The following is a 27,416-nucleotide window of genomic DNA, read 5'->3' on the forward strand; positions in this document are numbered from 1 at the left end:
ATTCTCAATTTGAATTAGTTATATTTAGTTTAGGAGGAGGTTTTCATTGCTTGTCCTGTAAGCACCTTTCATTAGTACTAAGCTCATTAACTTAATTTTTAAAAAGTGACATACTTCTAAGTGAGAAAAAGGAACATTAAATAGGAAAGAAATATAGGCAGAAATCAGTTGCTTACCTTGTTCCTCTGATGCCTGCCAACATTTCTCATTCTTCATTCTGCATATACCTATTGCTTTTTTGGTGTAAAGTCAGTGTTCAGTAAAAATGTCACATTAATTGGTAATATTTTCTTCTTAGAATTAAAATGTCAAATATTCCAAGCTTAGGTGAGTAACATGAATGAGACATTAGTGTTACTTTTTTTCACTGGATAAATGTCTGATATTTTCCAAGTAATTCAAATTCTGTTCGGCATGACTTTTGACTTTATATCTTTAGTGTTTGATTCCAAATTTACCTTAAGCAATTTATTTGTTAAATGACCAGGGCAGGAAACTCATTATGACATATTCATTTACAATCTTATTTCTTCTAGTCTTGAGTGGAGTACCTAAAGATACAAACAACTGAGAATTTTTATACAAAGACCCTTTCCCTTTAGTTCTCAATCAGCATATTTGTTTCAAAAGAAGAATTAAATTTGCTTTGAAATTTTCTTTCAAAATTTGAAGAATTAAGATAGCAAGATGATGGAAGTCATATTTTTCTGTATTGACTGTCAAAAGGGAGAGTTGTTTGAAGCATTAAAATAACAAGCGATTTTTAATTATCATATAGTTCTCTGTATAACCTTTCATTAAGCTTGAATTCATACCAAGAAGTAACAGTAAAACAATAGAAGTCCTTGGAAAAAGATTTTCTGTGGTGGAGTACTAAAATGGCCATGGGTGTTCCTGGAGGTGATTAAGCAGTTATTAACGTGATGGTATCTTTTGTGTTATGTGTAGAACTAGAGCACACCCTGATATTATTCCATCAGGTCACTCAGTGTTGAATTGAGATACCTAAACCAGAGCTTTCATCTAAGGGTGTTTATAATATATTAGATGATCTTATTATTACTAAATAGGACATGTTTCAAGCTAGTGGGTTTTCATATTTTTACCTTGGTTGTTTAGCAGTCGAAGGTTTTTTTAGAATCAAACAAGTGATTTTGACTTCATGTACTTCATGTAGTCTTAAATCCCTTGAGTTGCCAAGGAAACCATGAAATGCTTCTGCTTGGATTATTTTGAGTTGCTGAGAGAAAATGTCTAAAGTTGGTTATTTAATCTTGTGAGTATTTTTGCCCTCTTTATTGGACGGTTAGTCATGTAATTAACATTATGACTATATACCTAGTCATAGGATTTGAAAGTATTAAATGTTGCACCTGATAGAAATCTATTTACCTTCATTGAAGGTTTATGTAACATTGCTAAAGATGTTTTTTTTTTCCCTTGTGCAGTTTGCTGAAAGGAGAAAAAAAGCTGTCTCCTTTCTAAAGGAATGTATTCATAATGTCTTGCTAATAATTCAAGCTGACTCAAATAGTTCTGATTCAAGATTCCTTTCTAACTAAGGAAACTACTCCCACTCATAACACTTTGCTTCTCATTGCCTGAAGCTTTCAGTGACTCCATTACCTATTAACTTTTAAGAGTAAGGCTATTATATTAGTGTTAATGATTCTCAAAACAAAGTAAAGCACATTTTAATTATTAGATTCCAAGAAACTCCTCTCATTGAAACTTATTTATAAGTTTCATCAGGTAAATAGTTCATAGCAAAGAACAGTTTAACATGTCAATTACTTGTGCACACATAGTTATAGCTTAAATAACAGTACAGGTAAACCTTACTTAGCACAACCTATACATCCCAGAAAGGTTCATTGTAAATCAAATATTTGTAAATTGAATTTTTTAAAGTATTTGAGGGAAACTTAGATTTTTGTATTGAATACTTTAAGTATCTATTTTATAAGCTACAGCTTTTCAATGACAAATTTTCTTAAAGTGAGTTGTAATTATGATATACTTTTTAAGTGTTTAAAAATATACTTTCCATATCTGTTAAGGCTCCATAATTTGTGTGCACAATATCAAAAGTTTAATGGAACTTTGGGCTTTGAGTAGAATAAGAAATCTTTAGAGGAGCTCACTAAGTCGGTATCTTAAAGTATTTCAGTATGTGAAAGGGGTTCATGATTTCATCACTGTTAATGTTCTTTCCATGGACATAGATCCCAAGTCCTGTATACTTTAGTAGGACTACCTTCATGAACTAATGTGCCTAAAAACAATCATCACCTACTGACATTGTAGTGCTCAACTCCTCTAAACTGAGGCTGGTCCTTTGAGAAAACAGTCCTTTGTTAACCTGTACTCAAAACATTTATAGCTTTGTAGAACCTACCAGAACTTTTGCCCTGGTGCTGTGGGTTACTTCTGCTCCATGGTGAGGCATTGCCTCCTGCCTTTAGTCAGCATTACACATTTCCCATCCTAATAAGTGATTACTTATCTCTTATTATTTCATCACTATTTTAGGATTTTTTCCCTGTTGGTTTTTGGCCTCTTTGAACACCAAGCCTAAATTTTCTGAGGCATATGGATATAGCGGGATTATGTTCATGATTGATTAATTGAAGGGAAAGAAGAGAGCAAGAGTGAAAGAGAGAGAGAGAAAGAGGGAGAGAGAGAGAGAGAGAGAGCACTACACTGGCAACATTGCTTGCTTTTGTTTGACATTTCTTTTTTCTGCCATAAAGTTATTTCAAAGCAAGAGAAGAGAACTGTTTAATTTTGTGGAAGGAAGAAGGGTGGCTGTACTGAGGGATAAGGAATGCCCTGAACTTCCTTCTACTTATTCTCTACTGTTTGCTCTAAGAAGCCATTTTAGTACTTAACTAAAAGTTGCTATTTTATATCATATAGGATATAAAATAAGTGTGTGCGTGTGATGTGTGTGTATAAAAATTTATATAGAACCAGCATGGCACACTGTGAAAAGCAGTGAAATTGGGTTTTTTTAAATTAATTTATGAAATTATTTTTAGTGGACCTGGGTTCAAGTTCCAGTTCTGCTACTTACTAGCCCTGTAACCCTAACTAAGCAAAGCTTCTTGATTTGTATATTGGAGATAATACTTCTTCTACCCACTCCCCAAAGTAGTAGTGAGAATCAAAAGAGATATATGTGTGAATTGCTTTATAAAATACAAAATATTGTTTTCTTTTTAAAATCTATTTTGTCATTTCATTCATTATCTTTTTAGCAAATTAAGTTTAGAATGTAATAATTTTATAAATAGATTCAAAAAGTAAATTTCCTTGCTTCCATCAGGCTTTATCCATCTAACATTGAGTTCAGTAGACCTAATTCTAATGTGTCTGATTAGAACCTTTCTGATAAGGGAGCATTCCAAATCAATTCTGTTTTAGCTTTGACTTCCTGATGAGTCAGGTTATTAGTATATTTGAAAGAATATCATAATTATTTATAGCTGATGACCCAAAGTGGACTTTCAGCTATGTTACTTTAAATCTTCTACTCTAGATTCTTTGATTCTAAGCCACTTTATTATAGTTCTGTATTTTAGGAAGCACAATGTCACAGATGTTTCTGAAACTTCAAGTGCTGAAATGGGGAATTTCTCTTGTTCTACCATATCATGAGAAATGCCCTTCAAAGGTCATCTTTTAGAGACCCTTCCTGAACTACTCAGGGCAGCTAGGTGGAGAAGTGGATACACTTCTGGGACTGGAGTCAAGAAGACTTGAATTCAAATGTGGCTTCAGATACTTAAAAGTTATGTGACCCTGGGCAAGTCACTTAACCCTATTTGCCTTAGTGTCCTCATCTATAAAATGAACTGGAGGAAGAAATGGCAAACTACTCTCATATCTTTGCTAAGAAAACCACAAATGATGTCAAGAAGAATCAAATGTGACTGAACAACAACTAGAGCTTACTAGTTTCAAAATTTTAGTTAAAGATGCATATGAATACATTTCTGAGTACTTGGGAAGGAATTGGTCAGAATATCCAACCTACTGATTTTCCTTCCTCCAGCCCAGCTGTTGAAATCACAGCAGATAACAGAGATGAATTGGAATTGGAGGACAGTTTGCTATGGCTAGCAGAAGATTGGCTATGCCCCTGTTGGCCTTTCAAATGCTAGCTTCTTAGCTCTGGAGGCAGTCAAGGCAGGAGAATGTCATAGAGCATGGCTTCTGACAGTCTAAAGCAGGGATGAGGAACCTGTGACCTTGAAGCCACATGTGGCCCTCTAAATCCTCAAGTGGGGCCCTTTGACTGAATCCAAACTTCACAGAACAAATCCCCTTGATAAAAGGATTTGTTCTGTAAAACTTGAACTCAGTCAAAAGGCTGCACCCAAGGCCCTAGAAGGCCACGTGTGGCCTCACGGCCACAGGTTCCCTATCCCTGGTCTAAAGGAAAGCCACCTATGGGGAAAGAAACCAGCTCCTGAGAAGGAATTGTTCTTCCCTTCTTGTGGAGAGAGAGAGGGAATTTCTCTCTTCCCCTCTAGTTGTCGATGGTGTCCTGCAGCAGAGCTTCTCACCATGTAGGAAACTTCATACCCACCAGAGAGTAGGCCCAAGGAATCAAGTGGAAGGAGTCAATGTAGGCAATTCTGAGGACAGTGACTGCAGGCAGTAGAGAAGAGAACCAACTTTGGATTCAAGAGAGAACTATCCTTGGCACTTTGGAGTTGAGTATGAAGAGGAGCTGGCCCAGGAAACCCATCTGAACAACCTGCCTGGCAGAGATGCTGTGCCCAGAGAGGAGTGTAAAGACTCCACAAGAAGAGGAATGACTCCAGGGCCCAGTCGTGCTAAGAGTGAATTGCTGTGGAGGTGTGTTCCCTCACACCTGTATTGTCTGTATCAGTGTCTCTACTCTTCCCACACAAATATGATGTGGGAGTAGTGAGCTGAGGTTTATGAGTCAGGTCAACAAGCATTTATTAAATGCTTACTATATGCCAGACACAGGGCTAAGAGCTAGAAATACAAATACAATCAGAAATAAAGACAGCCCCTTCCCTTAAGGAGCTTACATTCTGATGGGAGAAGACAACACATAAAAGGAAACTGAAAAAGAGGGCAAGGAGCTGGCCAAGGGTGGTGTGAGTTTCCAGGGTGAAGAGGTTTCTATGGCATGTTGGGAGAAAATAGAGAGTCAGGGCAGGAATATAGCCTGAAGGGATTATTATTATTATTATTATTTTGCAGTGACTGCTCTTAGTATGCTGTGGAAGCAAGGAGGCTTTGCTTTGAGCCACTTGTTTCTAATGGCTATTAAAGGCGAATGTTCAGGAGGGGACTGTGGAGCTCTAATTTTGAGATTATATGTCCACAGAGAGCCTTCAAACCCAGTATAGCAGTCATGCCTTCAAGGGACCTAACCTGTGAGTTTGAATTGGGGGGTCCATACCTAGATGGGATATTACATGTACATTACTTCTAACATACTTCCACATACTTGTACATGAAATGTAAAAATTTCTTTAGTAACACATAATTACTCTTTTTTACAGCCAGAAATTAATGTCTTAAATGAAACTTGACAAACTTTCTTTACACACTTTGCTTTTCTTAATGTTGGTGTCATCATGAAGGTTTAGCCATTTCCCTCATATTATTTAATCAGCATACATTTAGAACAGAGTTTTAAAAGCTCTCTTAGGGGGAGAAACATTTCTTCTCAAAAACCTAACATAGCATTAATGTTCTCAGTGTTTAATTTTACTATGTCTGTGAATGGATGAGTGAGTAAACATGCTTAAATAAATCATGTATCAGCTATAGCGTGTATCAGAAGGATGTTGTTTAATTAGCCTCACTTTATCTAGACTGAATTTCTTAATATACCAGGATTCTTTAGAGATAACAATTTCTCTTAACAGTTTGAGAATTGTTGCTTTTTGCCTTTCTGAATTGTTTCCCTTTCTAAATATCTGCAAGAGTCACCATAAATAGGTCTTTCTTAGGCCACATATTGAAGTATTGGTTGTTTTTCAGCATGTTATTTCTCCAGGTGATTTTATATTTCACTTAATCAATGGCATTGAAAAATGAACTATTTTATCTTGTTAAGTTTAAAAAATTCTTTTTATAATGCCTCTTCATCATATCTCTGATTTACTCGTATTATTATGTAATCCTTTTGGCATTTTTTTCCTTTTATGAACATGTTTCCTTATTTTTTTCCCCTCATCCTATAGTTTACCCCAATTAAATTAATTTTTTTTCATGTAACCTGAATTTCTTCAAATTTTTTTGAAATTTGATAGGTGATTAATCTATTAAATTATTGCCTGTTATCATGTCCCCCTGCTGACTTTTGAACAAGGTTTATTTATTGGATTTCTTAAATTAAAAAAAAAAAAAACAACAGCCTCACATATTTCTGTCAAGGTACAGAAAAGAGGCAGGACATTTCAGGGCAATTTTTCTATACTCTTTAGAGAAAATGTTATACTGATCACACAGCATTCAGATTTCAAAAGAACTTACATGGTATTTAACAGGACAGTATAATGAGACTGAGTGGTATGAAACTCTAAAAAGAAGCTGGAGCCACTAGATTGTATATAAAGATCCCTCTGGGCTGTATATTGACTTAGAAAACCACACATGTTTATATATTTCTTTTTTTATTAATAAGTCAGCACATTAAAATCAGATCAGAACTACATTTTAATATGGATCAAGTGGCATTTGGAGTATTTTGGTCCATGTGCCTCCTGCAGGCTGAGTGCTTGACACCTCTGTAGTAGAGGACTTAACACTTTAATATTAACAACTCTTACCTGAGGTCTGTAAGGTCCTGATTTTAAGCTCTTCATGTGTTGTCCCTTGTATCAGGCTGGCTATTCAGTCATGTTTCATTTTACTATTCTGCCATCTTTTTGCCAGTTGCCTTACCATTCTGCACAAAATACCCCCTACCCCATCTATAAAAGTATTTTATAGACATATATTTCAAAGAATGTAATTGTATTTTACTTTTTATAAATTACGACTTAATAAATATCCCTTGAGAAAATTCATCTTCCCTAGGATTGGTGTTTCTGCTGACTAGTTTTACATATGAGTAAACTTTTAAGTATATAGTACTAAGAACATATATTGATATTATTTCCAAAAATTAGAGCAGAGTGCTCCTCAGAAACTATCCATGACAGTAAATTAAGTATTTTAGCATTAGGTTTTTTCAGATATATGTCTTATGAATTCTTTCCTGTTATCCCCCTGGAGAATAAAGAGACTCTTTAAGTAAACTTCTACCTAGTAATCTCCTAAGAAGGAGATATGATTTCTTCTGTCCTTGAATCAAATGGTCTATACATCCAAGTAAGGTGTATAGTATCCTGAATTTGGAGTCAGGAGGTCACATTTTATCTTTGTGTACTTCAAGTCTATTAATGTTTCTGAGCCTCAGGTTCCCATCCCTTAATTGGGAGTGATTATGCTTGTACTTCGTAGGAGTGCTATTTCTTTGTACAGTTCTTTGTAAACTGTAAAGTGCCATATAAATGTGAGCTTTTAACTTTCCTGCCCCAGTTGAGATCTTGTTTGGTACTTCCTGTTTGCTGAAGAGTGAGGTCTTTGCCTCTGATTAAAGAATTAGAAGCTTGGTTTTTGTTTTTGTTTTTTTTTTGTTTTGCCTCTTACATTTACCTTTATTTCTCTAGATGACAAATCTTTAACTGTTCTTCCCTTTATCATTTATTTCTTCTCCCCAACACCCAGATACCCTCTTTTCCACTGTAATTTTACATTATTCATTTAGCAGAAAGCATTTATTTATTATGTTCCTACTGTTTTGGCCCAGCCCTGTGCACCAGCCATTCAGTCAGCTAGCATTTAAGTACCAGATACTGTGCTGAACACTGGGGATATACAGAAAAGCAGAATTCAAACAGTCCCTACTCTCAAGGAGCTCACAGTCTAATGGCAAAGACAGCGTGCAAACAACTAAGTACAAACATCATATAGAAAGGTAAGGATGACAGGAAAAGGCTTCAGGCAGAGGTAGGACATTAATTGAACCTTGAATGAAACCAGAGAAGCCTGGAGGCAAAGGGGTGGAGGGAGAGGGTTCCAGGCTTAGGAGATAATGAGGGGAAACTCTTGAGGTTAGAAAATGAGCATTTGTTTAAGGGATGACAAGGGAGTAAAGTATAAGATGCCTGGAAAAGAAGGAATGGGTGAGGGTATGAGGGCTTTGAAAGCCAAATAAAGGATTTTATATTTGACCCTGGAGGTAATGGGGAATTAGTGAAATGTTTTGAATGGGGAGGTGATATGGTCAGAACTAAATTTTAGATCAGATTGACAGTTGAGTGGAAGACAGAGTAGAATTGGAAGAGACTTGAGGCAGAGACACAATCAGCGGTCCTGAGGTAACAAGGGCCTGCCCCAGTGTTGTAGCAGTGTCAGACAAGAGAAGGGGACATATATGAGAGATGTTATGAGGGTAGAAATGACAAGACTTGCCATATAGGGGTGGGGTATGAGAAAGAGTGAGAAGTCAAGGATAACTCCTATGTTGTATAAGCCTGGGAGAATGATGATACCTTCAGTAGTAATAGGGAAGGTAGGAAGAGTGGAGCATTTTGGGGAAAAGATAATGAGTTCAGTTTTGGACTTACAGTGGTTAATGTCTATGGGACATGTCTAATAGGCAATTGAAGATGTGAGACTGGAGTTGAGAAAGAGGAGTTCCACAAGTAGATCTGAGAGTCATCTGCATAGAGATGATAATTAGAACCATGGGAGCCGATGAGATCACCAAGTGAATAGTATAGAGGGAGAGAGCCCAGGACAGAACCTTGTGAAACACTTGTAGTTAGCAGGCATGATGTGGATGAAGATCTGCCAAAGGAGACAGAGAAGAAATGATGAGATAGGTAGAAGAGAACCAGGAAGGAGCAGTGTCATGAAAATCTATAGAGAAGTATCAAAGAGAAGAGGGTAATCAACAGTGACAGAGGCTACAAAGTGCTCAAGAAGGATGAAGATTGATAAAAAGCCATTAGATTTGCCAATTAAAAGACCAATTAGAAACTTTGGAGAGATGAGTTTAGTTAAATGAAGGAGGTCAAAAGTCAGACTGCAGAGAGTTAAAAAAGAGTATGAGAGGAAAGGAAGTAAAGGCACTTGTTATAGATGACCTTCTCTAGGAGTTTTTCCATGAAAGGGAAATTATAGAATGGATAGGATAGATCAAGTGAGGGTTTTTTGATGATGGGGGAGACATGAGCATATTAGTAGGTAGTAGGAAAACAGCTAAAGGAGAGATCAAAGGTAAGAAAGAGAATAGGGGTTATGGAGAGGGCAATCTACTGGGGAAGATGGGATGGAATGGGATTGCTTATGCATGTAGAGGGATTTCCTTGGCAAGAAGGGCTACCTTATTGTGTGAGAGAGGGATGAAGGCAGAAGTTGTGGTAGAAAATATCCAGGAGATGTGAGCTTGAGGATGAGGGAAAAACAAGAAGCTCTCAGCAAATGGCCTCCATTTTTTTTCTCAGTGAAATATAAGGCAAGATTTTCTGTTGAGAGGGTGTGGGGAGGGAAAACTATGGAAGGCTTAAGGAAAGATGGAAAGGTTTGGGAAAGCCACTGTAAGAAGTGTGATAGTAAGTCAGGGAGGTGTAAAAGGATAGCCTTGCTGTAGTGAGGGCCCAGTTGAAATCACGTAACTTAAGTTTGTAGTGGATATAGTCAGCACAGTTTAATGATTTTCTTCAGCTTTGTTCAGCAGCCCTTGAGTAGGAGCAAATGCAGCAGATAGTTTGAGTAATCCAGGGCTAAGGCTTAGCAGAGCAAGATTGACAGTAGGGTAAGGTGGCAGGAGATTGAAGAGACAAGGACAGTGTAGAATTGAACTGTTGACTAAGGGGTCAAGATAGAAAAGGGAGGAGAGTGTAGCCAGGGAGTGCAAGAGTGATGACCTGGGAACTAAGAGGTTTAGAAAATGATGGTGAGAATGAGGAACAAAGTCTGAGGTTGCAAGACAGTAGGAGAAGTGTAAGGATAAGGTCTAGTGCAAAGGCGTGAACTCTGTAAAGGCTTGGGCCCCAGTGACTTCTAGCTGGAGAGCATTTGCACAATCGCCAGTGATGACTTATACTTAAGTCAAATGATTCCATAGGAAATTGTATAATACTATGGCTAGTCAAGAGAGGTAGGAAGATGATGTGTGAATTCTTTTTTGAAAGTCATAAAAATACGTTTTTGTCAGTTCTATTTTGTTTCAAGAGAATTACTGAGCACCATAGGGGTTGGACTATATAGTCAGGTCTTTCAATTTGTCTGCAAGTGCTATTCTTTTTTTTGTTTTGTTTTGTTTTGTTTTTGAGGAAATTAGGGTTCAATGACTTGCCCTGAGTCACACAGCTAGTAAATGTTGTGTGTCTGAGGCTGGATTTGAACTCAGGTCCTCCTGACTGTAGGGCCGATGCTCTATCCACTGCACCACCTAGCTGCCCCTGCAAGTGCTGTTCTGACATTAATGTCCTCCAGTTTGCTAATACGTAATCATAGACTATTACTTTCTCAGTCACTGGTAGAAATTCCAGTCTTTGTTGGAAAGATTCTGTTTCCTATTGATTTTTGTTAGAATTGAGTTGGGCCTGGCCTTTAAGTGACCATGCTTATAAGTAACTTCAGTATGTGTCTCTTCCTCCATCTTCCTTCTCTTCCCCTCAAAAATCACTACATTTGAACTGAATTTTCAGAAGAACCAAGGTTAAAAAAATTTTAAGTTAAAATTCTAAAGTTTATAGGTTTATAGATGCAAAAGTCGGCTGCTGAAATGCAAGAACCTTATTTTTTTTAATTTAAAAGAGAAAGAATTGATCTAGATCCTTTTTCTATTTTTGTACCCAATATTTCATGCCTGAGGGGAGTAGAAGAGATCCTTTTTCAGACTGTAATGAGATCTTTGTAAAAAATTTTCAAAGTTAATTACATGGCAGGTTCACCCTTCTGAAAAGGAAGGAAAAATAAAACATATTTCACTGAAAAATCTGTATCTTTTTCTTGAACCTTATGTTTTTAGCTTAGATATGATGGGCTAAAGGATGGAGGTTCATTTTGGGATCTTATCTGAAGTTCTCTTTTTCTTCTGTTCTGAAAGTCAACCACTTGACATCCTGTGGAATATGAATACACTTCTTTGCTTGGTGTACTACAGAAATGAATGAAGGGGCTGAATGTTATCTTAAATGCAAAAAAAAAAAAAGTAACAAGAGCTATTAACCCCATTTGGAATGCTGTACCTGTGATGCAGAAATACGTAGAGGTAAAACTACACTTTGTAGATGAGAATCTTATATAGTAAGAATAGTAAATTAAAATGGAAGGAAGGTGATTTACATTGAAAATATCAGTGTATTTTGCTAATGAAAAAATAATAGCATTTATCTTTAAAACAGATTTTAAGAATGTGTATTTCTGGGGGTTCTCTAAATAATGGTGCTCATATTAATACTTTTTAAATTTAAGTAGGATAGACAAAAATCAGCTTTTTAAAATGTCATTAATTTTTTAGCAGTTGTGAAAATTATTTGAAATAGTTTAACTGGTAGCAAAGAAACTCAATTTTAATTTGAACTAAGCAACATACTGCTATAGAAATATATATTCATCAAAAATTGAAGAAGATGCTAAATTGTTAGAAGGCCAAATATGTGGGTTATTAATACTTACAAATTATAATTCTCTCTAAATTTATTTTATAAAAATATCAAATTGAAATTTCTTGGGATTGTTGATGCACAGACTGCTTTTTTTTATGAAGATTGATTTGTGCTGGCCTTGAAGGGGTTCCACATTTCTGCGGCCTAATACTACCTTCAGAATTCTTTCCTTGGAGTTTAAGTCAGCTTAGTCTGTGTTCTACATTCCACTGGCCAAGAAAACTGCTCAAATCCCAAGCTCTTTTTTTTGACATTTCTCCCTTAAGTATACCTGGTATTGATTTTTTTTAAATATATAAGAAAATGTTAGGCCAAGCTGGTTGAGATAGTAGGACATAAAGAAATATACTCAGACCTGTGTTATCTAGCAATTATTGATTAAAGAGTTTAAGTTTTTTCCTGGGGAATTGTTTTCCTACCTACCTAAAATTTTATTTTAAGTAAAATTAATGTAATGTAATCTTTTCAGGAAGAATATGTAACAATTTTAAATTTCCATGATTAAAGTTGGTCTATTTTCACGTCTTTGGAAAATCAAATGATTGCTTTAAATCCAGGTTGTTTTTTTCCCTGGGCTACACCCTGGTTATAAAATGGTTCCACCCTAAACCATTTTTAACTCAAAGTTCTGTGTCTATTTCCCTTCTCCACCCTGTGTTCCAATTTCCCCAGACTCTAAAAGCTGCCCTACTCCTCCCTACGTTAACAGCCATGTTTCTACTAAGCTGTTTTAACTCTCCAGATCACAGAGTACACTGCCCTTCCATTGGAGTGCAGTTTACACCACTTTAATTTATCCTGTTCTTAAGTAGAGACTATCCAATTCCATAATCTATTTATAGCTTATTTAAAAAAAAAAAACAAATGTACTATTCATCTTCATCTTTTAAAAATTATTTTCTTATTTTAGGCATAAACCCTTCTGATTATTATTTAAAGATTTTAATGATGAACTGAATTTTTAAAATACTATAATAGTGAACAGTGAGAATAAAGCATTTTTTCCATACTCTTATCAGTTATTCCTAAAAATGATTTTCTCAGACCTGAGAAGGACTAGTCTTGTATTTTATGTAGGGAGGAGATAACATTTGTTTAGATTCACTAGTCATCCATAAAAAACTTACAAGAGCAATGCATGAAAGTAATCTTTTCTAAGATTATCCATTGGTGTTTCAAGAACTTTGTTAAATGGCCTTTGAAATTATAGCTTAATCTCATGAAGTGTAGAATTAAAATTTCAATGTGAATTTCATAATATAAGGTCCAGAATGTATCTTGTTGGATATAATCTTAGAATGTATAAATATTGACTAGACAATTAATTATAACTGACATATTTTTACCTTGTGTTGTTGTTGGTTATTCTTTAGGAGAAAATAAATTTATTTTTAAAATTCTATAATCAACATATAATAAAGAAAAATCAAATTAATTTTTTATTCCAATCAGATTTCAAATTGAGAGGGGAAAATATCTTAAAGGGAAGTATGTAATTTTAAGCAGGGTCTTTGTGAATTTGGTTTGGGGGGGGTAGTGGTTGGCAATTTAGAAAGAGATATATAACCTGGATTTTTTTTTCTTATCTCAGGGACCAGTCATGCAGCAATCTATCATTGTCCTTTGTGTTTAAAGATGACATTTCTGGTGATGTTGCTACCCAAGTGTGCATGAACAGCAGTCTTTTCCACATTGAGACTGACCTCAGATTAGCAGCTGTGGCCACTACAGGTAGAATCCTGTTTTAACAAATACAGTACTATTCTAATGTCCAGTTACATATAATAATGCTATTTCATGTCCGAGATAGATTAAAGGAAAAAACCTATGTAACAAATCATTCATAAATCCTTTATCCATTTAAAATTAAAGTCAATCTATTTGACCAAGACATCCTTTTGATATTATATCTTGAGTTCTTGTCTTTGAATAGCTTGTTCACTGTTAAATATCAATAAATTTGACATGTTTTCAAAAATTTTCTATTGGCCTCCTTCCCCTCGTTTTTTTTTTTTTTTTTTTTTTTTGGTAAAGGGGTCTCCCAGTGGGAAATGGAAGGCTGTTAGTAGACACAGACCAGTGGCTACTAAAATTCCTGACCTTATATGCTAATACAGTGTAATTTAGAAAGAAATATAGATTCTGAACTCAGGTAGAAGAAACTGGATACAGAATAAGGTAATCAATTGATAGAAAGAGACCAAATGAGGTTAAATAAAGGCAGGAGTGGATTTTAGTCAGCTGGGGAACATGGATCTATCTCATACCATATAGAAGACGAGAATAATAAAAGTAACACACATTTAAATAACACTTTAAGGTATATAAAGTAAACTTGTGAGGTAGGTAGTGTATTATATTCATTTAACAGATGAGGAAACTCAAAACATTGAGATTTGAACTCAGATTTCTCCATAATTCAAATCCATTGTTCTTTCCATTTTGCCACATTTGCTTTCCAAGAAAGATCCCCTGCCAAGAAAATAAATAAAATATTATTGAGGACCCTCCCCCCTCAAAAAAAACCCCATCTTACTGGAAAGCAGATTTTTGTGTATTCCTTTAACAAAATATGAATTTGTAGGGTCAGAGTAAAGGGGTATCATTAAATGATCGATTGTTTTGCTCCCTTCATTTGCCTCAGACATCTGATACCTGCTGATGTTGGGCAAATATTTATTAAAAGTATAGAATAACAGAGGCAGGAGAAAGTCTGTGGGTATCAGAGATGATTCTTCCCTTCAAGGTGCTCATGATTTAGGTAGGACACACACTTGAAACAGAGAACAATACCAAACTGTTGTTCATCCTTTGTACTTGAAGAGGACCAAAATGACATCATGATGTTGGGATCAAAGTACAGTGTGTTCGACTGTGGCTGATCAGATCAATATGAACTCAGAAGACTTTACCACAGGTCAGGCACAAATAGTCTTAAAATTTGTAAAAGAGATGTCACTAGATTTATGCATCTCACACAGAGTGTAGTGAAGCATTAGATTCAACAATTCAAACTATAGAACTCTGGAACAAAAAAAGATTCTTGGTGATTGGAATAGTCAGAATAGACCTTTAGAACAGATCCATCCTATCAAAAATTGAATGGGTTTGTCTGAGACTATAATGGGAAAAATTGCCATTGTGACATTTTGTAGGACGTAGGATTTATTATTTATCTTTTATTGATATATTTTGTTTTTACATAACCTTTATTTTCTAATATCCCTCTCCTCCCTTTTCCCTCCCAGAAAGGCTTCTCTCACAACAGTCAGGCTTTGATAACATTGTAGCATTCAACACCCACAATTCTTCCACCCATGCAAAGAAGAGAAGGTGGTGCCTTCTATTATATCTTTTTTGGGTCCAAACTTAACCATTATAATTTTACAACATTTAGTTTCAGTGATTTCATCATACTTCCTTTCATTTACATTGTTATAATTATTTTTTCCTAGTTCTGCTTACTTTGCATCAAATCATATAAGTCTTCCAATGTTTGTCTTTATTCATCATAATCATTCATCATTTCTTACAATACAATAATGTTCTTTTACATTCATGTGCCACAGAGAGTTTAGCCATTCCCCAATCAATTGGCATCTACTTTGTTAAGTTCTTTGCTATTACAAAAAGTGCTGCTAAAACTATTTTGGTATTTATGAATCTGTATTTTTACTGTTAGCCATATACTTCACTACATTAAAAGATCAATAATTTTTTGACTTGATTACAAACTCATTGTACCTTCATAGACTGCCCCTTAATTACTGTGGCCCAAACACAAGCTCATGATAATCCTTTCTAGACTTAGGTTAGTCCTCAGAAAATATTGGTCTTATGTAGAGTCCATACCCAAAGCCTTTTCAGCTTGATATAGGACCTTTCATAGCCTGAATTCTGTAAACAAGAACCTGTAGCCATTTCCACACTATGGTACAGTATTAGAAGGTTTCTAGTGAAGAATTGGCTATAGAAAAAATTAACATGTAAGTATAGAGGCAGCTAGGTGGTACAGTGGAGAGAGCCCTGGACCTGGAGTCAGGAAGACCCAAGTCCAAGTCTGGCTTCAAGACATTTAGTAGTTGTATGACCCTGGAAAAGTCACTTAATCTCTACCTCACTTTCCTCAGGAGATAATATGAGCACTTATCTCCTAGGGTTGTTGTGAGTGTCAAATGACATGATATTTTTAAAGTACTTAGCATAGTGTTTGGCATATAGTAGACATTATATAAATGCTTATTCCTTTCTCTTCCATATAAAATACTCATCAGTATTTAGAATCAGGTAGTCCTGGAGGTGATAGTGAAAAAGAAAAGTTTTATCTTTACTTTCTTGTCTACCTTATTACCAGATGGAGCTCTCTTCTGCTTTTTCCTGGTGCCTTTCCCTTCTCCCACCCCTAATTGCTAAACTAATTTTCTCATAAGGAATAATTTATAAAGGCTGGGGATGTTCTGTCTTCCTAGAAGCATTCACATTTTAATGGTCATTTTTTGAAAGTGTAAAAGTCTTCAAGACAAAAGGAATGAATCTCAATTGTTAGAATTTTCTGGCCTCAGTGAGAGATGGTGGTAGATTTTGGCATAAAGGGGTCTCTCTGGCACACCTCAAAAAATACCGTGTTGAAACTGATCTGTGGCTTTGTAAGGCTGGTCCTACCTACAATGCTGGACTTTTTATCTATGTGACTTTTTTAGGACATGTGACATTTGATACTTGAACAGAGTGATTAGGCATGAGTGAGTTACAGTTTACCCACATAGATGAATCACTGAAATATTAGTTATTAGAATTAAATAAAGCAAACCTTAATCTAGAAAAATATTTTTAGTGTTATTTTCCTGCTTTTGCCATTTAGTATTCTCTTACTTTTAGGATCATACATGTATCTAGAGGGCAAGGAGCTAAAAGTCAACTGGTCTAGTGATTTTCAAATTTTTTGGTCTTGGAATCTCTTTATATTCTAAAAAAATTGTTGAGACCCCCCCCCCAAAAGAGCTTTTGTTTATGTGAGTTATGCCTATCAATATATACCATATTAGAAATTAAAATGTCTTAGTATTATCATGAAAATAGTTTTGACCTGGCAGACCCCTTGAAAGGGTCTCAGGGAGAACTGCCAATCTAGTCCAACCTACTCCATTAGATTGTGAACTCTTTGAAAGCAGGAACTGTTTTTGTCTTTCTTTGTTTCCCCCATATTTAGCACACTGCCTTCTAGCACATAGTAGGTACTTAATAAATGCTTATTAACCTTAAAAAACCTGAAGTGAGAGAAGTTGTTTACCTTCCTAGGTACACAAAGGTAGTAGCAGAAGCAGGATTTGAACATAGGTCTTCTTATTCCAAAAGCCAGTAGCCTTTCCACTATCTCACATTGCTGGTCCTTGTATCTCAGTTGTTAAGTTCCCCATTTCATGTGTATACACTTAAGTGTGAGTATGAGAGGATAAGTTTAGATGTCAAGATGTTATTATTGAACCGAATGTTTAAAATGGCTGTTTGGAAATTATGGTACCATCATCCCCTGTATCCTTTCCCCTTCACCCTTTCAGAGAACCATCCCTTATAACAAAGAATTAAAAAGAAGAGAAAGAAAAAAAAAGAAAAAAAATCACAAAACTGATCAATATACCAAAAATATACATTATATATAATGTTCCACACCCATGTACTTCCCACCTCTACAAAGGGATTGTGGTGGGAGGGGGAGTGGAGGTATGGGGAAAAAAGGAGGGAAGAAAGATGTCTTCTCATATCTCTTCTTTGGTAGGAAGCTTGTTCTTTATGACTTTGCAGCTTTTTTCCACTTGTTTTGTTGTGGTTGTTCATTCTATTTACATTGTTGTAATAATTGTGTATACTATTTTCCTGGCTTTGTTTAATTCCCTGTGTTTCAGTTCATCTAAGTCTTTCCATCCATCTTTGTATTCATCATATTTGTTATTTCTTTCAGCATAGTAATATTTTCTTGTACCATAATTTATTTATCCATTCCCCAGTTGATGGGTATCGACTTTGTTTCCAGTTCTTTGTTACCATGAAAAGTGCTGCTGTAAGTATTTTGGTGGAAGTGGAGAATATTTTTGTTTATTTGTTAATGACCTCTTTGGAGCAAGTGCCTGTAAGTAGAATCTCTGGATCAAAGGGTATGGACATTTTAAACAGTTTTCAATTGCTTTCCAGAATGGTTGTACTAATTCACAGCTCCACCAACAATGCATTAGTGTTGCCTGTCTTTCTTCAACCTCCAACATTGATTATTTTTCATCTTTTGTTGTTTTTGCCAGGTTATGAAGTAAAACCTCTGAGTTGTTTGCATTTCTCCTTAGTAGTGATTTGGAGTGTTTTTTCTCTTCCCCCCCTCCCGCCCTGCATAGTTTGCAGTTCTTTTGAGAGCTGTTTGTTCATATATTGTGATCACTTACCTATTAGGGGATGGCTTGTGGTTTTATATATTTCTATTTGTCATTTATATATCTTGACTACTAAACCTTTCTTAGAGATATTTGATTATAAAGATTTGTTCCCAGTTGATTGCTTTTAGTTGTCTCTTAAAGCTTTTCTTTAAATTAATTGTTTTATTTATATGTTTGATAAAATGTATGTAGCATTGGTAGTATACTGAAAAGGGGTATAATACCATTTCTATAAAGTAACATTTGATCAGACATTTATCAAACACTTTTTGCATGTAAGGCCTCATGCTAGTTACTCTGGAGAATATGAATAAATCACAAGATGTGGTGCCTGCCATATTTCAAGGGACCTATACAGTCTAGTTAAGGAAATAAGACACATATGAAAAGCTAAATAATAATGCTTCAGAAGATCCAGGAATTTCTTAATGTGGAAACCCCTATAATTAGCAAGCCCCTTGTTTGGTCTCATGAGTTTCTGTAGTTAAAAAAAGAATTCGTTATCTAGTGTCCAACCTTCCAATGATAAGCCTTTTCAAATTTAGGCTGGTCCTCTAACAAAATGAATTAAGTAATGTGTGACAGACAACCATACATAAAACATTAATTGCCAAATAAATGATGTGGACAATAAATGGCATAGGAGTTTAATGGAAGAAAAATTCACAATGACTGAATTGTCTTGGGAAGGATTAAGCAGAGTGGTCTTAAATTGGGTCTTTAAGAATGGGTAGGATTACATAAAGGGTGACATCATAAGTAAATTAAAGGAGCATGAAAAAAATCACTTGTGTATCAATAATCATACGAAAAAAGTACTCTAAGTCATTAATAATTGGACAAATGCAAATTAAAACAACTCTGAGGTACCATTTCACACCCATAAGATTGCCTAAGTTGCCCCCTCCCAAAAAAAAGGAACATGAGAAATGCTAGAGGGTGTGTGAAAAAACAGATACTTTAATGTACTGTTGGTAAAGCTGTGAACTGGTTCAACCATTCTGGAAAACAATTTGGAACTATGTACAAAAAGCTACTAAACTGTGCATACCCTTTGACCCAGCCATACTAATACTAGGTCTATGTCCCAAAGAAATCAAGTAAAGAGAAAAAGAACCCATATTTATAGTAAACATTTATAAAATATTTATAGCAGCTCTTTTTGTGGTAGCAAAGAATTGGAAACTGAGGGGATGTGCATCAATTGGTGAATGGCCGAACAAGTTATTATATAGGAATGTGATGACGTAGTTTTGTACTATAAGAAATGATGAATAGGATGTTTTTAGAAAAACTTGGGAAGATTTGTGAGGTAAGCAGAACTACTTTATATAATTTATATAATAACAAAAATTATATGATAATAATATTATAAAGATAATCAACTCTGAAAGACTTAGGAACTTTAATAAACACAGTGACCAAACACAAATCCTAAACACTTATCATGAAACATGCTACCTACCTGCAAATAAGGAAGTGATAGACTCAGAGTACAGATAAAAGTTTATTTTCTTTTCTTGTTTTCTTTTTTACTTTTCCTTTTCTTCTTTGATTTTTGGACATGGCTAATGTGAGAATTTGTTTTACATGACTATACATTTTTGTAATGGGCTTTATTTTTCTTGCCTTCTCAGTAGATGAGAGGGGAGAGGGAAAGAATTTGAAACTGAAAATAAAATTGAATTAAAATAAAAAATAAGTAGAATTTGTATAAGTGTAAAAGAAGAAGAGGGGCATCCTAGTCAAGGGGAGTAATATTACCAAGAGCAGGTTTGGGGGAAGACAGTAGAATAGAAGTTTCATACAGCTAGGGTATCTCCTATATATCAGATTCATTCAGGATTCCTTGAAAGATGTAAAACAGAAATAACTTTGTCACCCCCTCATCAGTGAGCATCAGGTAAGGCATAAAACAGGGAGATGTATCTTGGTCAAAGGTGTTTGCCACTGTGACAGAGGAGATATTTCAGAGAGTCCAAGTTAAAGAGGGATTCCCTGTGGATGGTGAGGTCATTCAGATATACCTTTTTGTAAAAGACATTTTGCTAGTTAGATAGATGAAGAGTTAATTATGTAATCTCAATTGAGCCCTCACTGCAGCAATCTTTCTACTCCTCCTTAATTGATTCTCTATTCCACTCACCACAGCATCTGTTCCAAAATTTCTTTTCTGTCCTGAAGCATCCCAGGGCACCTCTCTCCTCACCTCAAATGAGGACCTCCTCTGATACTTCAACAAAAACCAGAAGCTGTTCTCTTTGAACTACCATTTCTTCCCATTTCCTCAATTCATGTCCCTTTACATTATCCCCAACTGTCTGCTCCTTTACTACATTGTCTGATGAAGTGGCCCCTCTACGTGTGCCCTTGGTAGCATCTCCTCCTGTCTCTTCTAGTAGATTGCTCCCATTATCATCCCTTTTTTCTCTCTAATCTTCAGTGTCTTCTATCTACTGGTTTCTTTCCTGTTCCTTACAAATACACCCAAGTTTCCCCCATCCCATCAATCCCCTCACTAGACCCTACCATCCCATTGGCTAATGTCCTATATCTCTCCTCCCCTTTGCAACTAAATTGCTTTAAAAAGTTGTCTGTGCTTGTTGCTTCTACTTCCTGTTCTCTCCTAAACTTTCTGTAATCTGGCTTCCAACCTCATTACTCAACTGAGACTGCTCTCTGCAAAGTTATCAGTGACTTCCTTCCTAATTGCTAGATCTAATTAACTTTTCTTAATCTTCAGCTTTCTTGACCTCCCTTAGCATTTGACAATATTGATCACCCCTTTCTCTTGGATTCCCTTAGCTATGTCCTGATTAATGAGAATAATGAATCTCATGGAGTGGTCTCAGTGTTTGAATTCACACTGCGTATTTCCATTGGGCTGGGACCAGTTAACATATTTTATGTAATTATAACTTCAAATAGTATAAATTCAAATGCATACAACTACTTCATGGGATTCACTAGTCATGTTAATTGGGACCTAGCGGATACTCTCTGATTTTCAGAATTTTGCCCTCTCTTTGTTCTCCTACCTGATTCATCACTCCTCTTCTCAATCTCCTTTGCTGGATTTTTCTTTAAGTCACATTAAACAGTAACTATGGGTATACCCCCAAGTATCTTTGCTGGGCCTTTTACTCTTTTCTCTCTACGCTTTCTTATTTGGTGACCTCATTGGCTCCCATGGGTTCAGTTGTCATCTCTATGCAAGGGACTCTTGAAGTTATATACCCAGACCTAGTTTAAGCTCCAGGCCCAATTGCCTTTTGGATATTTCAAACTGGATCTATATCCATAGGAATCTATAAGGAGCAATTGGGATCTGTAATGGGAGCAATATCCTAACTCCACACACACACACACACACACACACACACACACACACACACACACACCATGCAAATTTATCAGGTTTTTCTTTAAAAAACCATTGAAACCATTCTCAAAACTTAATTGGCTCAGGAGACTAAAGGCTCAGCCATTGACATCAGTTCCTGGTTGCCTGCATACAGTCATCCATGAGGAGCTCCAGCTGAGTGACCACCATAAGCAAGTAAGGGAGCTTCCATCAGCTGAATTAAGTCTCAGTATCTTTAGCGCATGTCCTTATTGAAGATCCTTTGCCTTCCATGGCTAAGTAAATCTCCTTTTGTTAACTGTTGAACAATATAAATTCATTTCAGTATTGGAGCTGAACTACGAAGAGACCAGTCTGAGTAAGGCTTAGCCCAGAACAGCATGTCAAGTACAACCCCCCCAAAACAGAAATTATTATTTTTTTACCCCAAACCCATCCCTCTTCTGAGCTTGCCTCTATGTGTCAAGGGTACCACTATCCTTCCTGTCACTGAAGTTCACTACCTCATTGTCATCCTTAGCCTCTCACACATGCTCACCCTACATATCCGGTCAGTTGCCAAATCTTGTTTCTTGAGAAACAATATCTTGTGAAAGACATTGTCCTTTATATATCTTTAATATGTGCCCCTTCTCTCTACTCACACAGTCCCCATCTTCATTTAGGTCATCATCACCTTTTACCTGGACTGTTGCAGAAACATCCTAATTGGTCTCAAGTCTTTCCACACTGTAATTCATTTTTCACACAGCTACCAAAGTAAATTTCCTGAAGCACAGATCTTATGATGTCATACCTCTACTCAAAAAACTCCAGTGTCTTCCTATTATTTCTAGGATCAAATAGAAATTCCTCTGTTTGGCATTTAAAGCCACTCCCACCTCTGCAGTCTTCCTCATTACTCCCTTATATGCAATCTGTGGTTTAACAGTACTGGCCTGCTTGCTCTTCCTCACACATGATGTGCTATCTATCCCATCTCCAAGTCTTTGTACTGTCTGTCTTCCTTGCCTAGAGTGTTTTTCCTCCTCACCTCCACTTCTTGTAATCCCTAGTTTCTTCCAGATTCAGCTCAAATGCTACCTCCATCTCCATTCTGCCTTATCCCCAGTGCTAACAGAGCCTTCTCTTCTAAGGTTATTTTCTTACTTTACTTACTTTCTTACTTACTCTAAGGTTACTGTCTATTTTGTATATCTAACCTTGTGGAACTGCTGCTGGGACCATATAGCCTGGAATGATGAGCAGTTTGGAGAAGGTTAAATTCAGGGGGAACCTGCTTCTAATTAGAGGAAATGGGTTCCCCTTTCCTCCATACTCTTTGGCTCATTAAATTCCCCATTGTTCATCCAGGAGAAAACCTGCTTAAGGCTCATATCTTGGTGTCCCCCAAGAACGAGTAAAAGAAGTACTCAGTGAACAATCTCAATCAGGGTATGAGACAGGTAATTTATTATTACATGAATAAGAATCATAGTGCATATCAACAGAATATTTAGAACAGAATTCTGTAGCTTAACTTGTAATTACTATTACAATTTGATTCGAGGCTGATACATAAGCCTTAGCAGAACATAGAACAGTTTGCAGGATTACTGATTAGACATTTTATATTTTACTGTCCTTACAATTCTGCTGGCAAAATGACCAGGCTTAAGCCAGTCTTCTTGTTGGTAAACAATATCTCACATACAAAAGCTTACCCTGCCACCAGCCCACTCCAACCCAATGATACTCAAGGCTTCTAGACTTCTTGAATTTACAAGGTTACTTCCAAGTCTGAACATGTACATTTTGACATACTCTTTCACCTAAGATTAGGGAATAACAGACAACAGAGAGCAAAGACAACAAGAGACATAGGTACAAGCTTGCTTCGTCAGGACATATGCTTATAACTTTGTGGAGACCAGGTGGCAGAAGGGGCAGTTGTTCCTTTAACTTCAGAGGAAACATCTTGAGATATAATCCTCACATGCTTCAGAGATAGAAAGGAAAAGGTAGAGGGCTAGGTCAATCCCTTTGAAATATTCATTGTGACTTTAGCTCCTCTGGCTCAGCAGCCAGTTAGGAGACCTTTTATCATATCACAGTGCAGGCCCTTCATCTTTGAGTCATACATGGCTAAAAGTCATCTTTAAAGTACCCAAATGGTCCACCAGAACCAGTAAGGTCAACTCTGAGGGTACTCTATGGGATGCCCTTGTTACATATGTATCTTATATATACCTATAAGTGTATGTATTGCGTCCCCCATTAGAATGTAAGCTCCTTGAAGGCAGGCTGTTCTGCTTCTGTCTTTGTATCCCCACCACTTGGCATAGGATCAGGCCCAAAGTGGATGCTTAATAAATGATTGATCAAGCCCAGGGACATTGCAGAACCTCCTAGAAGAGGTCTATTGCCACCGAAGGGTTTGATCTGACCCTCCACACATGAAAGACCAAGTGAATGAACAATATCTTTTGTACAGATTATGACATGCAATTGGAGTCATATGCATCAGTATATTTATCTGGTATCAACCACAAAAATGAACAAATGGAATAGAGCAGGCTGGATTGTTTTTTAGGAAATTGCAAAGCTCTTTTAATGATGCCAAAATTCTCCCAGAAACAAAGGCCCAACTTTTTAATACCAGTATTCCATATTATTTGTGCTCTATGATAATGAAACATGGAATATAGAAGTCTTTGAAGAATTGAAAATGAACATCACAAAAAAGGCAAGGGAGAAGACTCATGATAGGTGTGAGCAGACTGACATATTCAATGAGGAACTTTGAAGAACAGGAGTTAAAGATATCATGAAAGGCAGCATGACGTAGTGGGTAGAGTTTTGGACTTGGAGACTTTGGTTCAAATCCTGCCTCAGAAACTTGATTCTAGCCAAGTAATTTAACTTTTATGAGCCTCAATTTCTTCATCTGTAAAATTTAGGTGTTGGACTTAATGAGTTTTGAGGTCCCCTTTAAGCTCTTAATCTATGGCCATTAAGGAAATGTATAATAGGGAGAGAAAACAGGCTACTAGTATCCTCTCTCTGTCAGGACCAACTAAGGAAGGCCTTCAGAACTTTAGCTGGACCTCCTGTGGACAGGGATGAGAGTTGCTAAAGTGTAGGTCTTATCATATCACCCCACTACTTAATAAACTCCATATCTTCCTATTTGCCTCTAGGATAAAACATAAAATCCTTATTGGCATTTAAAGCTCTTCATAAACTGTACCCTTCCTGCCTTTTCAGTTTTTTTTATACGCTGAATAATCTAACTATAGTGACTTACTTGCTATTCCTTGCATAAGACTCTCCATCTCCTGACTCTGTGCCTTTGTCCTGGCTGTTCCTCATGTCTGGAATGCTTTCTTTCTTTTTTCTTTTTTTGCTAGGCAATCAGGGTTAAGTAACTTGCCCAGGGTCACACAGCTAATGAGTATGATGTGTCTGAGGCCAGATTTGAACTCAGGTCCTCCTGACGCCAGTACTCTGTCCACTGCCCCTGGAATACTTTCCCTCCTCACTTCTGCCTCCTAGTTTCCCTGGCTTCTTTCAAGACTCAACTCAAATCCCACCTTCTGCAGGCAGTCCTAATCCCCCTCGATGTCTTTACCTCTCTCTCTAAGACTGTCTTACATCTATTTTGCATATATTTCATATCTACCTAGTAATTTACATGTCTAACTATGAGAAAGAGCTTCTTGAGGACAAGGACCCTCTTTGCCTTTCTTGGTATGCCAACCCTTAGCACATTGCCTGCCATATAGAAATGCTTAATAAGTGCTTGTTCTCTTACTGGCTGACAGGATGGGTAGACACGGATGGGTTGTGAGCTTCATTGCATCATTACAGGGAACTTAGAAATTAATGAAATCCTCGATTCATGTGAATATCGAGAGGTGCTTTCTGTTAGGGTGAAATAGGCAGTGAGATAAAGAATAGGCAATTTCAGGAACCTGACTACTATTTATAACAATTTCTAAGGAAAACATGTTCAGGGTGCCAAACAACTGACTTACAAATTTTTTGGAATACATCCCATTTGTAGATTGAAGACAACCTATACACTCTATCGTGGCAAGAGAGCTAGATGTAGAATTAGGAAGTACCAGAGTTCAAATCCTACCTTTAACCTTACTAGCTATGTGACCATGAGCAAATCACTAAACATGAGTCTGTTTCCTCATCTGTAAAATGAGTGTGATAATACTCATATTATACTCCAATTTCACAGGTTTTTTTTTAGTTTTATATTAGATAAGATATATAAAGAGCTTTGTAAATCTTAAAGTGATATATAAATGTCAGCTATGTTTTTGTGGGCTAGTCTCTAAGGGAATCACTTATCAATACCAAATCTGCCATTTATTACAGAACTGTTTTCACTGAAATTCTTCAATGTATCTTCATTGTGGAAAGAGATTTTAAAACCTTCATTAATAGAGATGTAGAATTTGCCTCTCATGACTTTTAAAGCGAGTGAAATTATGCTTTTTTATGCCAAATCCAAAACTTCACTTACAGTGTATGAAAATGTTATTTACAGCTGGGTTTCACAGATGATTATATCATATGTTCTCACATTGATAGTGACCATTTAAAGTTTTACATAAAGAAAGTGAATATTTAATCGAGTTCAAAGTAAGAGAATGCTATTTGAACAGTTACTTACTATAGTCTAGACTCATTCAGGTTGTGTGATTGGTAAAAAGCATTGTACCAAAAATTTTGCTCTTAATTTGTTTTAGAAAATATTGAGGCTCAATTTTGTTTTTTTTTTCAAAGTAGCACTATTTTAAGATTAGCTTTTTAAAAATAATTTTGTCTATATTTTAAATTTAAATTTAATCTAAATAATCCAAATTTTACACATAGAACTACTCAGGACTGAAATGTCATTTTGATCAGAGAGAGTTTTAAATTAGTATAGTCAACCTTGTGCCTTAGATACAACTCCCACAGTTTAATTAAGATTTTCATTTTTCTTTGTCAGCTTTTATCAGCCTTTAAAATAGCTCGTTCACTAGCCTTTTTGTTCTCCTTAATGCTATAGTAAATTTCATTCTTGCCTGGTTCAAATGACTTAAATGACTAAATGATTTAAATCTGGGGGCAGATTTTCATGAAACAACATAGCCAAACTTATTCACTGCAGCTTTTTTGCTGCTTAGAGTCTTAAATCAATGTCTAATCCTTATTATCCCTACAACTATTCCAGAAATAGTTGGTTCCTATGTTCAGTGACTCTATAATAACATTTCTACCTATTATGAAACTTATAAACACACAAAACAGTATATGTTCAAACTTTTTTGAAACAATTCTAACTATTGTACATTTTTAAATTATAAGATAATCACAATTGCTGTGCCAATCAAAATGCTCCTGTGGTATTTTGAACTTTTGAGATTTTTACAACTCTGGTGCTTCATTGTAGCATGAAAGTTGCCTTGAGTTCTTTTATGTGATCATAGTACCTCAGTTTTAGATAGCACTTTAAGATTTACAAAGTGTTTTACATACATTTATTTCATTTGATCCAATGTGGCACAAACTCCAATAGGCCTTAATAAAATGTTAAGCATGCACTTATAAAGTGCCTACTGTGTGCTAGGCACTGGGGATACAAAGAAATAAATGAAACAACCCTTTCCCTCAAGGAGCTTACATTCTGTGGGGGAGCTATATTCAAAAAAGAATATACAAAATAAATATGAGGTCTTTTTGGAGAGGAAACACTAGACGCTAGGAGAGAATCAAGAGAAGTCTTGTGAAGAAGGTAGTGTTTGAACTAGTTTGAGCTGAATTGTTATTTTTTTTTTTAGTAAATAGTATTTTATTTTTTCCAATTACATGTAAAGATAGTTTTCAGCCTTCATTTTTATAAGATTTTTAGTTTCAGATTTTTCT

The 27,416-nt window shown here is 36.0% G+C and overlaps 1 protein-coding gene across 4 annotated transcripts in view; it reads left to right on the forward strand.

The window, feature by feature from the left end:
• Positions 1 to 27,416, forward strand: part of ZBTB46 (zinc finger and BTB domain containing 46) — a 168,328-nt gene that overhangs the window by 62,419 nt on the left and 78,493 nt on the right. The window lies entirely within an intron of this gene.

This window comes from Vombatus ursinus, unplaced genomic scaffold (assembly GCF_900497805.2).
Source record: "Vombatus ursinus unplaced genomic scaffold, bare-nosed wombat genome assembly UNPS02000580.1, whole genome shotgun sequence".
NCBI lineage: Eukaryota > Metazoa > Chordata > Mammalia > Diprotodontia > Vombatidae > Vombatus > Vombatus ursinus.